Here is a 14,248-nt window from a genome sequence, read left to right as displayed (position 1 = left end):
CCAGGATGGATGTAGGCTAGAATCTTCCCGGTAAGTGCACCTTGGGGTGCTTACACACTTCATTAGAAATGGGCTAGTCCAGGTGCAAGAATTAGCCTGTAAGGGCTAGAGTTCATGGGCCAAGCGGTGTTTGAATGAATACAGTTTGTGTGTTGTTATTTCTGGCATGAGCTAGCAGGCGGCCGGGGTGCTGGGGATGCAGCCCCGCCGCTCTTATTTCAACAGAAGGCTGCCCAATGTGAGGATAACTGAATCCACAAAAAGCCTGAGAAAGCTTGGGAAAGAATGGAGTGAAGCATGTTTTCTTGGTAGCAACAATTTTTTGGGTCTACTCTGCTTGCTAGAGGCAAGCAAGCGCTCTCATCTAAGAGAGGCTTCCTGACTCAGCTTCAGCTGCAAAACTCTGCAGTCATTAAGAGGTCCTGCTACGAAACACTTAAATGGTGTTGACGAAAAGCTGAACAAATGCTTTTCGGTTTTCAGCCGCAGCAGGAAAAAAGCTGTGCTGTTTAAAAATGCCAGCTTTCTGGGCCGTCCTGCCAGGGCAAACTCTGACTGAGGCAGGAGGGCCGCCGAGAGAGGACTTGACTGTTGTCTGTTGTAGCTCGCTGGCTGGCAGGGACCTTGAAACGCCATAGAATTGTGGCTATAAACATGGCTACAGCCTGTATCTCCGCCATGAGGCTGGAAAGCTAAGGAATGGACTGGATCTACCTGGCAAAGCCATGGCTTTAATCCTACTCATATTGCTCAGTAATTTAAAGGCTTGTGTGGTCAGAAAAAGAGAGATATACAGTAAAGAGAGATTCAAAGATAAAGAAAATTTTTAAATGATTTATAGTGTTAAAAATGTATGCAGACTAAAAGTTAAAATTCTTAAAGTAAAAAAGTAAGAAAAAGAGAAGTTGTGTGTGGTAGTACACGCCTTTAATCCCAATGCTTGGGAGGCAGAGGGAGATTGACCTCTGTGACTTCAAGGTGTGGTAGCACACGCCTTTAATCCAGTGCCTAAAAGGCAGAGACAAACAGATCTCTGTGAGTTCAAGATGTTGTAGCTTACACCTTTAATCCCAATGCCTGTGAGGCAGAGACAGGCGGATCTCTGAGAGTTCAAGGAGAGCCTGGTTTACAGAGTTATTCCAGGACAAAGATATACAAAGAACCTGTCTCAAAAAGTAAAAATAAACGAAATAGAGGTTAAAATAAAGCGTACAAAGATGGAAAATACACAGAGAATCTTGATACTGTATACTATTATGCTCTCTTTGAATTGTTTGAATACTGAGGAAGGAACAACAGATGCTAAAATTTATTTATTTTGCACGTGTACCCACATATGCATGTGCCTAGTGCCCATGGAGGTCAGAAGAGCATATTGCATTCCTAGGAACTGGAGTTAGGGATGGTTGAGACCATAGTGTAAGTGCTGGCATCTGAACCCAGATCCTCTGCAAGAGCAACAAATGACCTTAGCCACCAAGCCATCATTCCACCACATCCTTGGATTTATTAGTGCAGGATGTTTTAAAAGTTTTCTTTCACGTGCTTGCTTACCTTTCATGCTCTGCGTTCTGTTAGTTTCTCTGAGTTCTCTTCTGTCCTTTCATGATTCATCTCTCTAATTTTACATTAACGATTAATGCAATTCTTAATAATGTGAGTACTTAAACGCTTAAGTATTTGATGATCTGTGGCTGTCTGTTCATCTCAGAGTGATGCACCGACAAGCTCGATAGAAGGCAAGGGGATTGGCAGATTCTGTCGAGTAAGCAGCCTTGCACACAGTGACTGCTCCCCGCTCCTGGAGGATGCCCCCAAATGGCAGGATCACATGTATTTGGGTCTTTGATTCGTATCTGGACCCCTGGCTGGAGTCGCACGTGGCCAGGTTTAGGGACGGGGGACCTCACAATTCAGCGTGATAACCCATTTGCTTTCATCTCTCTAGTATCACTTTCCCCAACTCACCCAGCTGTCTGCTCCTTCCAGAGATAGCATGGGGCATTTCCACAGAATAAACACACTCAGCATCAGTCTTCTTTCAGAAGGGAAAGTTAATTATCAAGGGAAAAGGGCTGGGACTTTTACGACTTCCCACTCCTTTTATTTTTTAGCCCATTCCACACTCAGTAAACCATAGAAAGTCTCTGTTCTTCCATTATTGACTTCCTTGTGGAATCTGAAAATTGAGTCACTGTTACCACTTCTCATTGTCTCCTGTCTGCTGCCCTTTGAGTGTTTGTTCAAGAAGAGATAGAAATGGGTCTAGGCGGGATAGCTGAGAGCAGAAAATCCCAACACCCAGGCGTACAGGCAGGAGGATCTGGAGTTTAAAGTGAGCCTCAGCTAATAGAAAACTCAAAGCTTAAAGTGGTTGGGGTGGGGGTGTGTTAAAGTGCATTTGTTTAGATCCCTGACACAGAAGAGCAACTCTGTAGGATGACTGTCAGGAGCTGGCAGGGAGGTAGCTCAGTTTGCTTTGTGGTCCCTGTTTTGTTAAGTCAGATACCATCTGTTCACTCACTTCGCAGCTTCCAAAGTCTGTTTGACAGCTCTTATTTGCCAACACCTTCCCTCCTGTTCTCTTCCTCCTGTGGCTTAAGCCCTTTTCAGGTTTTATTATCAGGTGCATTAGGAGGAAGCAGTCTTGGGTGTGCTCACTCTGTTGGACCCATCACAGCTCACACACTAATTCCCTATTAATGGCAACTTAGTCCAGTGCTTCCCAGTGTCAGGTCGCGCTGATGGACTTCTGCACAAGCTTCGGAGTGTTTGGGGGGAGGGTTACTATGGCAAATTCCTAAATGTGAAAGTTCATTGCTTCCGATAAACAGTACCAAATAACCTTAGAAACAAAACAATTAATACTTGTATCAAGAGTATGTGTGAGACAAGACGTCTCTCTATTAATAACTGGCTTCATGTCCTTTGGGTTGCTGGAGCACTGGATCGAGTTGTTTAACTTAACACACTTCTTCGATTTAATAATCCTGGTAGACTTTCATGTTGGAAAACCCAAAACTCAATACTAAGCCTTACTATTTTTGTAGTTCTTTAAGAAAAGTGTGTGATAATGCACTTAATTTACTTGTCCAATCAAAATGGAGCTGGGGCAGTGGTTCGAGTTTGCTTTACTTTGCTGTGCAGTTTGACGGGTTAATCTCAGGCTGTACCGGAAGCTTTGGCATTGCAGAGACCCGTGGTATTGTTACTGTTATCACTGCTTTGACAACATCACTTCATGCGTCTGCTGTGTGTTCATCTTCACCCCGTTTCTGACGTGACTGCTGATTCATCTGGTTATTTGTATGTTTGAGCAAAAAGGGGATCAAATGCATTTATTTAGACCTACTCGTTGCTGGAATAAACACTCTATCACCAAAAGAAACTCAAGGAGAAAAGTTGTTGCTTTTTTTTTTTTTTTCCATCTTCCAGCTTATAGTCCATCATGATGGGAATTTAGGGAGGGAACCTGAAAGCAGGAACCAAAGAAGCAAAGCCTATCCAAGAATGTTGCTCACTGGCTGGCTTTATATGGCTTGCCTCGTCAGCTTTTTTATACAACCCAGGACCACCTGCCCAAGGGTGATACCATCCACAGTGATCTGGGACCTTTCATGGCCATCACTAATCAAAAAATGTCCCTGCTTCCCGAGAGCTGAGACTAAAGGGAAGTACCACCGTGCCCAGTTAGAAACAGCAATTAATTCTTAAAGGTTCCTTTTTCCATCAGATTGTCCTGTAGGCAAGTCTGTGGTACATTTTCTTGATTTTCCTTTTACTATTTAGAGGATGAACTACTGTTAGGGTTCTCACATTCCTGCAGCTCTGTTTTCCAGCTATGCATCTTGTTGCATCTTTTGAGACCTTCTTGGTGTTTACCTGTATGGATCTGTTTAGGTCCCTCCTTTTCCTGCTTGCTGATATCCTGTGCTTGTTGGGGGCTTCCTCACCTTCCTCACCCCAATTTGTTTTCTTTCAGCTTATTGTTCTCCATCTTTCTCTCTGCACCTTCCCATCTACCTTCCCAGCCGTGTGTATTTACAGGTGACGTGACTTCTGACGGAATCGTTCTTCTTGCTGTCTGAGCTCACCTCCCCTAAGGCTGTCTCAGGCAACTTTGGGTGGAGATAACATCGACTCATTACCAGTGTTAGGCAGAAGGGAAGTTCGATGGGATGGTTCACACACACTAAGAACAAGGGGCTTAAAGTATTTCAGGGAACCTGAGGTAGGAGGATCCGGTAGACATGAGCAGATGAAATCGGGGCCCAGGGAGGCGCTGGCACCAACATGAGGGGTTTTCCCATCTCTTCCTCTGTTTGATGTTGTATGATTTTGTGTTCTGGGTCTAGTTCAGTTTCATAATCTGACATTTGGGTTCCTTAAATTGACATTTGGAGCCATATAGTTCTTTTTACTTATTTTTCCAGGAGTGTTGTGCGTGTCCTGTGCATTGTAGGAGGCCTCCAGCATTTTTGGCTTCTGTCTACTAGATACCAAGATATCTCCTAACTGGTATTTGAAATGCAAAAGTCGTTTTCATTTAAATGAATTTTTGTCTTTTCCAGTGTGCTCCTGCTGAGTAGTTAGGCTTCTGTTTTCCTATCTATAAACATATTGTGCTTGTTGGGGCTTCTTTTCTCTGAGTCGTGGTTGACTCATACCCCAATTATCACAACCAAATTTATCTCTATATTTTGCCAAATATTTTCTGAGACTCAAATTACCCTTGCTTGGGAACCATTGCTGTTTATCTTTTCAGTTTCTTGTTCCAGCAGGACATGGCTCTCCAACATCTCTGAGCGATAGCCTGACTCAATCCTTCGGAATGAGCTGTGCTCTCTTGGTCTGATGAAGAAGGCTATGGAGGTGCTGATCATGAAGCAAATCACACTGGCAGGTCTTCTTTCCGGGGCAGGGATCATTTTAAATTTCCCTTGAAGTTCAGCTTGTTTTCTGTTCAGGCGTATAATATTTCTAACTGATGTGGAAAAAAATTCTAAAAATATTTTACTATAGTTTTTGCTTTTGTTTCCTTAAAACCGGCTCTCTCTGTAGCCCTGGCTAGCCTAGGAATTGATATGTAGATCAGGTTTTCCTCAAGTTCACAGAGTTCTCTGCCTCCTGAGTGCTGGAATTAAAGTGTGCACCACCATGCCAGATCCTAAATCTTTTGTGAAAAGCTTTCTTAAACAGCTTGCTTTATTTACATGGAGCCTTCTTTACTCGTGAAGATGGCAAAGCAAGGGCTGAGGGTGAAGGATTTGTAGTTCAGGGTGACTGTGCCAGTTGCCAGCCGGTGGCTTAGACTGTTTGGAGTCTGTCCCAGTTTTTATATCTTCAAAATGACGGCAGTGATAAAAGCAGTCTAGGATTGAGACGTGTGTCTCCCTTATTGGCTGTTCCAGGGCGTGACTTTACATACACTAGCTAACTTACTCAGTTCTCACATTTGTGAATTTAAATGTCTGGGAACCCCCGGGGCTAGGTATTTAGTTATCGCTTGAGGAACAGGATTTTTATACGTAGCAGTTCCCTGTAGTGAGGTAACAACACTCCGCAGTAAAACACAAAAATGCTCTACCAGGAAGTAGATAAGATTTCTAAATACTTTAGGTCTTACACACTCCCAGATGTGAAAAAAAAAATTGCTTACAAAAGTTTTTGGAGTTTTACGGTTGCCTGTGTATCTTCGTTTAGTAGGTGAGAAAAATAGGTTCCGAGAGGATTAGACACTTAATCAAGAGTGCGCTATTAAAAATTCACAAGTTGAGGTTTAAAGGCAGGGATTTGGGTGTCCCAGAATTTTGTTCTTACCTACAGTGCCACAGAGGGGTTCTTGTGAGGTCTGAATGAGCCAACTTGTATAAAAACACACACGTATAAAGTCAGGACTGGGCAGGTGGTGAGTTCGTTTAAGCACTTTCTGCTTTTAAGCATTTTCTGCTTTTGAGATGGCTGTGATTTATTGTGTCCCCATTAGCAATGCGGTGATTTACTGACTTAATTAAGCCTGAGCTTCCGGTCCTCTTTAGGGCAGGCTGACCTCAAAACTCATCATTCTAAGCCACACTGCAGTCAGCATGTGGCCATGAATGCCCTACGACTTTAGGTTACAGTCAGCAGGGACCGTACAAACTTCTCCCTCCATGAGCTGAGAGCGTTTATCACCGGCTGCATGCTTGTGTCTCCTGAAAGCCATATGCTAAGGCCATAAGCCTCAATATGATTTTATTTGCTGATGGTGCCTGCAAGGAAGTCATTATGGTTAAATGAGGTCTTAAGGGTGGCTCCTGGTATAATGGAATTAGTTTCCTTATGCCCCAGTTTGTTTTTTATTGCCGAAAACACAATGTCTAAGACACAGCAAATGCCCTGGTTTCATTTGTATCGATGTGACAAATGCTCTGACTAAAGCCAAAGTCGGGGTTCAAAGGGCTTATTTGGTTTACAATTCCAAGTTCATCACTTTGTCAAAGTCAAGGCAGACCCTCAAGCAGCTAGAAAGATTACATTCACAGTTGAGAGCAAAGAGAGAATAAACACACCATTGCTAATGCTCGCTAGCTTTCTCCTCTTTTAAACCATCAGGATTCCCCGCCTAGGGAATGGTGCTACCCACTATGAGCTGGGTCTTCCTACATCAATAAACACTCAAGACAACCCTCCACGGATAAGCCCACAGGCCAACTTCATCTAGATAATTCCTAGATGTCTTCCCAGGTGATTCTTGGTTGTGTCAAGTTGACAATTAAAACCACCAGCACAGGAAGTTATAAAGAAATGAGGTTTATTTTGGTTTATGGTTCTGGTCCGAGATGGAGGAGCTGCATTTTAACGATGGCCTTCTTGTTTGTTGAGTCCCGAGGCAGCACAAGACAGCACATAGTGAGAAACCGAAAGCAGAAAAAGACCTAACTAAATTGGCTTTATAGAAAACACATTCCAGAAGTAACCCATGTCGATATCAAGCCATTAATGATGGCATTACTGGGTGGATCCATTCCTATAGACAAAGCCCTAATTGCTTCTCAAACTGGCCCCATTTTTTTTTTAATAGCTCATAATGGGGATTGGATTTCAGCATGAGTTGCCGAAGGAAAAAAACTACGTTCAAACCATAGCACTCTGGAAGAAGAGATACTGAGGAACTCAAGTCTCTCCTTTTTCCCATGCATATACTCCAAGGGGTTCCAGGTGAAGAAGGTACAGTCTCTGATCCAGAAAGAGAACTCTTACCAGGAGCTGGATTTTCTGGATCTTTAGTCATGGACATCTGTACTTTGGAATTGTAAGAAAAAAAAAAAGAAAATAAGTTTTGGTTGCTTCTGGCCTCCAGTATGTGGTGTTTTGTTAAGGAGCATGGGCAGACTAATGTCACACCTGTAGCTCAGCTTGTCAGTCAGCCTGATATACCCAGAGGTGTTTCCTTCTAGAAAGAATGGGTTCAAGCTGTGAAAATTTCTGGGTCTTTTTTTCCTCCTTTCTTTTTGACTTAGTCTTCTCTACTATTAGATCTGTAACCAGGGCTTCTCATTCTTGGTTATAGATTGGACTGTGATGTTTCACATTGTGACAAGTTGATCATCCATCTCTAAGTGGAGGCTGGGACCCATAAAACCAAGTGTGTTAGCATGGAATCTTGCGAAAAAGTCCGTGGACACTAGTCACAGAAGCGTACCTGAGAAGAAAGAGTATTCAATTGGCAGCGTAGACCAGAGCCGTTTGCCAGCTGCTGTTGAGTGATTTTAGTTGGTATCAGTTTTGAGGAATGATAAACTAAATAAATAAACAAACTAAATCTGCCTAGTTTGATGGCCTTTTCTAGATGCAGAATTAAGGGCTAAAGTCATGGGAGATTAGAGCCTGAACTATTCTCTTCAGCATCGCAGATGGTTATTTGCCATAAATCATGACTCTCCTCAGACTATCTCATTTAAAGGCTCGAGGCCTCCTGTAGCACTGGAAAGAGGCAGAAGGCCAAAAACAAACGGGAGATGTAATCTGAGCCTTTATCTCTTTACATCTCGCAAACGTTAACTCGTTCTTATCTCCGAACCCCCCGTGAGACTATTTTTCCATCGTGGGCATTTTCTGAAGAAGTTCATCAGAGGAACCAAAGGGGTTTCTTTATGGGAGCCTCGACTGCTAAGGGAACAGAGCATTCTCATTCTGTGATAGGCAGCTGCTCTCCAGTGGACTTGCCCTCTGTGGTATTTACTCTTCAAATATTGCATCATTTTCTAAGAGGAAAGCAATTTGGAAGATTCTAGTCACAGACCAGACTGGGATAAACCTTTTATTTATTCAGAGAAGCACACACACATGACTATCTATGCATATCCCCTGCCAATTAGGTCATAGCAAATCACAAGGCAATTTTTAGAAATTTGAATTTGCATGTATTACTGTGTGTGCGAAGGAGGAGGGAGGCTCATGTGTGCCATGGCATGCATGTGGAAGCAGAAGACGACTTGTGGGACTTGGTCCTTTGTGTTCTCAGAGATTAAACGCAAGGAGTCAGATCTGTGTGACAAGCACCTTTACTTACTGAGTCATCTACCGCTGGGCCGCTTGTTCTCATGACTGTTGTTTTAGAAAGAGTCTTACTTTCGAGGGTGAACCGATTTGGAGAGCATTTTGTGACCGAGGCTTGCCTTGAACTCATAGCAATCCTCCTGCCTCAGCTCTTGAGTGCTAAGATTACATCTGTGGGCCACAATACAGGCTTACTTTACTATTTTAATTTTTGTAAGGTATGCACTTTTTATTTAAACCTTTTATTTATTTTACATACCAACCGCTGTTTCCCCTCCTTCTCCTCCTCCCTCTCTCCCCATACCTCCCCCCAGCCCAGTCCCCATCCACTCCTCAGAAAGGGTAAGGACTCCCATAGGGAGTCAGTAAAGCATGGCACATTAAGCTGAGGCAGGACCAAGCCCCTCTCCCCTGCATCAAGTTTGAGCAAGGCATCCTACCATAGGGAATGGATTCCAAAAAGCCAGCTCATGCATCAGGGATAGAGCCTATTCCCACTTCCTGAAACCCTTCAAACAGACAAAGCTACACAACTGTTGTCCACATGCAGAGGGCCTAGGTAGGTCCCAGGCAGGCTCCCTAGTTGTTGGTCTAGATTCCATGAGCTCCCATGACTTCAGGTCAGCTGTCTTCTGAGGGTTTCCCAGACATGATCTTGACCCCACTTGCTCATATAATCCCTCCTCCCTCTCTTTAACTAGACTTCTAGAGCTCTGCATGTGCTTGACTGTGGATCTCTGCATCTGCTTCCATCAGTTACTGGATGAAAGTTCTATGATGACTGTTAGTGTAGTCACCAATCTGAACAAAAGGGAAGGCCAGTTCAGGCACCCTTTCCACTACTGCTAAAGGTCTTAGCTGGAACCATCCTTGTGGATTCCTGGGAATTTCTCTAGCACCAGGCTTCTCCCTAACACCATAGTGGCTCCCCCTACCAAAATGTCTCTTTCATTGTTCTCCCTGTCTGTCCCTCCCCCAACTTGGTCATCCCATTCCCTTGTGTTTCCATTTTCCCTCCCTTCCTTTCTCCCACACCCACAGTTTACCCAGGAGATCTCATCTATTTCACCCTCCCAGGGCAATCCATGCATCCCTCCTAGGGTCCTCCTTGTTACCTAGCTTCTCTGGAGCTGTGGTTTGTAGTCTATTTAGCCTTTGCTTTACATCTAGTGTCCCCTTATGAGTGAATACATAATATTTCTGTCTTTCTGAGTCTAAGTTACCTCACTCAGGATGATTTTTTTCTAGTTCCATAAAAGCTTCTGTAAGGCAAAGGACAAAATGAGGTAAGGTAATTGAGACAAAAAGGCAGCCTACAGAATGAGAAAAAAATCTACACCAACCCCATATCTGACAGAGGACTGATCTCCAAAATATATAAAAAAAAATAACTTAAGAAACTAGACATCAAAATGAAAAAATAATCCAATTAAAAATGGGGTACAAATCTAAAGAGAAAATCCCCAACAGAAGAATCTCAAATGCCCAAAAGATATTTAAGGAATTGTTCAACATCAGGGAAATGCAAATCAAAATGACTCTGAGATACCATTTTATACCTGTTAGAACGGCTAAAGATAAAAAACACTGGTGACAGCTTATGTTGGAGAAGCTGTGGAATATGGGGAACACTTCTCCATTGCTGGTAAGAGTATAAACTTGTACAGCCGCTTTGGAAATCAGTATGGTGATTTCTCAGAAAACTGAGAATCAACCTACCTCAAGACCCACTCACATCACTTTTAGATATATACCCATTAGATGCCCAGTCATACCACAAGAATTCTTGCTCTACCATGTACATAGCAGCATAATTCATAATCGCCAGAACCTGGAAATAGTCTAGATGAAGAATGAATAAAGAAAATGTGGCATATTTACACAATGGGGTAAAAAGCAATGACATCTTGAAATTTGCAGGCAAATGTAAGGTACACGCTTTTATTGAACCTCTCTCAAGTCTATGCACAGACAAGCCCTGGCTGCCTTTACACCTCAGCCTTTTCTCAGAAAGACCAAAAAGCCCATGGCTGGGGTGCTGAAGGTCTGGAGCATGAACTGGGCCATCTTTTCAACATTGGCTTTTGGGTTGGGGAGGTCTTGCTCCTCACAGGCATTGTAGCTGTGGCGCCAGATCTTCTCCGTGTCCTTTCAGTTGGTGACATCGGGTATTTCAGGATCAGGACCCCATTCTTGCTCTGGGTCTTGTGGCTCACGCAGGAGTCATTCTGGCCTATGCCCACCATCATGCCCTGGTGCCACAAGTGACTCACCAGAGGGAAAGCTGGCTTAGCGGGCATTATTCCAGAGAAGCCGGCTTTGCACATGTTGGAGTTGACAAGTTGCCCAGTATTCCAGGGTGACATGTGTGGACTGGAGGTGGAAGAGCTTTGAGGGTTTCTTGCTCTGGGGTGGTTGTGAACGGATTAGTCTCATGAAAAACCTAAACCTGGACTTGAACTCAGTCCCTCAGCTTCTGAGTGATGGGAGTTTAGGTGAGTGCTACTATATTTGGCTCTACAAAGAGATCCTTGTTCTCAGCTCGTTGGGAATATGAAAAGTACAGGGGATGCCTTAAATGCACACACGGAAGCCTAGTGCCAGAGCACTGGGAGCCCTTCTAGTGTTCTAGTCTTAGTGTGTTTCACCAAGGGAGGCTGACATGAGTGTGGTAAACACATAAGGTGGCAAACATCAACTCTGGCAAACATAGAGAAGCATGTGGGAATGGATGTTCATAGAAAAAAACAAGGCTGGGTATAAGTATACATACTTAGTCAAAAAGATAGTAGCATGTTCCAAGAGTCAGAAAATGTAGGAATAGTCTATTGATAATCTCAAGTTTCTCACTCAGGTGCCTAGCTGTCTTCCCTCCCATCCTTTTTCTTTCTTGTGTCCATGAATTTATACATATGCATTCATTGTGTGTTCTCCTTTTGAGTTGAGCCCAATATGTTATCTTTTGGTGTGCTGTTATAAGCCTCAGAACTGCATTTCATAAGGCTTTATTCTGATTGATGGTTGGATATATATCATCCATAAACACTTGAAAAAAATCATCAAAAGGGAAGAAATAGAAAGCTATGTATTTGACAGAATTTTCCTGTAAAGACTTTGCAGGTGCAGTTCAAATGGGAGAAACCACTATATGCGGTAATGAAGTAAAAATCGTTTAAATACTGAAGGATTCACCACTGCTGGGTTTATAGTCCTTTTGCTTATCCACTCAGTACTTGACTCCTTTGTATTATCTCTATAAGGGGAAACTGAGAGTGGATGAAGATGCTGGGTCTTTTAGTTTCCCCTTTGGATACTCTGAGCACAGTATCTGTTTTCAGTTACTTTCTAATAAATATTTTAAAATATCCAAGATACTTATCTGTTAGTACCATTTGAAGATGCTCCTTTTTGCTGTAGTAACTGATTTAACGTGTGCGTGGGTGGCTGTGGCTGGGTATCCAACTCGGAGTCTTACGCCTGCTGGCCAGGTGTTCTGTAATTGAGCTGCACCCACAGCCTCTAGGTAAGCAGTTCTTTTTGAGCACCTATGTAAAGACTCCATGCCAGCGTCTCTTGCTTTTAAATTGGAAAATGACTGTCAAACAAATAAGTAAAGCTGAAGAATGTGCCTGCTGATGTAGCAGGGGCAGAAGTTAGTAGCTGTTAATAGGTAACTTTTTCTTTTGTCCCATGCTTTTCCATGTATTTTGACTTAGAAGTGGGGTTCAAGTCTACTGAAGAGAAGCTAGTGCTCTTAAGGGATGTGCAGGAGAGTTTTGAAAAGCCAGGTGACTTTATAACTCGTCCCTGAGTTGTGTTGCAGAGCCACACATGATCAACCTCATGCCAAGGCAATGCTCCGTGTGCTGAAAAATGTCTTGGTGAACAGCTCGGGGGGCAAAGGCACTTGAAGACTTGCATTCAGTGCCTGGGCCCAAGGTAGCGAGGAGCCAACTGCCTCCTTCAAAGTGTTCTCTGACCTCCACGCTGACGCTGAGGAGCGCGCACACACAAAGAGCTTCACAGAAAAGAAATAAGTGTGGCATCGTGTATATATTCGTAACATGGCTTTAAAGGCCTTGCTGAATGGTGTTATTACTGAAGTGAGGGGCCCATAGAATTCTCCAGCAAGAAGAATGTTGTTTAGAGGAGTGTGGGGGCTCTTTTTTTTGTTTTAGAAATCGTACGTCTGGGAAAGGGACTGGCAAAGAGGAGAAGAGGACAGTGGGGGGCTGGGAGAGAGGGGAGAGGAGGAGAGAAAGAACAATCGGAGGGCCTGTGCAATCTGATGGCCTGTGTAACCTGGGGCAGACAGCGGGCAACATGGCAGGCTTTGCAGGTGAACCCTCCCACACTCCTTCTTAGCCACTCTGCGAAAGGAATAAGCTTTGAAGCCTGGCAGTGGAATTCTACTTCCAGGCTTGCTTGTCCCACTCTGTACACTTTATACACGTGTGTGAAACTAGAAGAACAAAACTGATTTTTAAAAATTAAAGTATTTCAGGAATGTCTAGCGAGCGCTCCTCTGGACATGTGCGTTCAAGGCACCTGACGGGCTGATAAGAAACCTGCAGCTTGGCAGAAGATGAGAGGCAGAGATTGAGGTTTTTGCATCATGCTTTTGAAAGTAACAGCTACCTGAAGCCCAGGGAGTGCCTGTGTGTCACAGAGAATGGGGAGGGGGGCAGTCTCACAAGTGGGTTTTGTACTCAGAACACAGAGATAGGACTTGGGAACTGCAGAGGCTTGTAGCTTAAGCGTGAGACTGAGCACCAGCTCCAGACTTGACCACAGCCCTAGAGGATGCAAGGCAAGCCAGCCTCGGGGTGATGCCACTGTGTAGCCGTTCCCATTGGCTTCTTCACCATCTGCTTTCCACCCTGTTCTCTGCTCTGGATGCTGGTGGCATGGACAGCTGGGTTCTCACTGGGTTCAGAAATCCCACTCTGGCATCCTGAAGGCAGGAGGAGCCTGAGGATGGCACACACATACATTTCCTGCACTGTTTCAATGCCACATCTTGTACAGTGGCTGCTTCCCTTTCCAGACCTTCTACAGCAACACACCAAGGGCCCAGTAGCCACTTTCTGCCTGTGCCTTCTCAGGCATCATGTGACAATAGCTGGTGGTTGTAACTATGACCTTTATTAAATTTTCAACTGTCCATACCTTGGTGAATTGTGCCATTGTTGAATTTCATCCCACTTCCTAGTTCCTGTTGGACCTTACACGTTGCTAACCAGTAGGAAACTATGCTCTCCAAGACTGTTCTGTATAAACAGAGGGGCTTCTGCTCTCAGAACCTCAGGCCTGGGAGACAAACAAACAAGTCCAGGGACTGTAAATCCACACATGTGTGCACTGTTGTCAGTCGGTGGCATGTACTACACACCATGATTTCCAAGTGTACAGAAAAGCCTTTATGTACCCCATGAAACACACTTGGTTTGAAATTATGGAGTTCATCTTACATGATGTCTTTATCTATTCCACCAGATAATTTATGTTAATAATAATAATGATGACTACTTCCACTTTGGCTAAGAGCATCCAAAGAAGCTGGGACCTAGTTCTGAGATGTTTGTTGTCACAAGACTTTTTTTTGGGGGGGGGGTCCGAAACTAGAATGTTGAATCAAATGAATCGTTTCTCAATGATTTTATGAGAACAGGAAGAAAGATGACTGAGCCAAATCTGAAAAAAGTTT

At 43.8% G+C, this 14,248-nt stretch overlaps 1 protein-coding gene across 3 annotated transcripts in view; it reads left to right on the top strand.

Moving 5' to 3' along the window:
- Window positions 1-14,248, top strand: part of Slc16a12 (solute carrier family 16 member 12) — a 69,143-nt gene that overhangs the window by 27,109 nt on the left and 27,786 nt on the right. For 2 of the 3 annotated variants that reach the window (XM_050158853.1, XM_050158847.1), the window contains exon 2: window positions 13,038-13,168. The exons of the other annotated variant lie outside the window; for it this stretch is intronic. The gene's annotated coding sequence lies outside the window, so the exon portion shown is untranslated. The remainder of the gene's footprint in view (window positions 1-13,037; window positions 13,169-14,248) is intronic. 3 annotated transcript variants of the gene reach the window in all.

Source organism: Alexandromys fortis, unplaced genomic scaffold (assembly GCF_014885135.2).
Source record: "Alexandromys fortis isolate MF-2015 unplaced genomic scaffold, M_Fortis_MF-2015_v1.1 scaffold_10, whole genome shotgun sequence".
Classification (NCBI taxonomy): Eukaryota; Metazoa; Chordata; class Mammalia; order Rodentia; family Cricetidae; genus Alexandromys; species Alexandromys fortis.
Note: the sequence above shows the minus strand (reverse complement) of the source record. Positions and strands in the feature narration are given on the sequence as shown.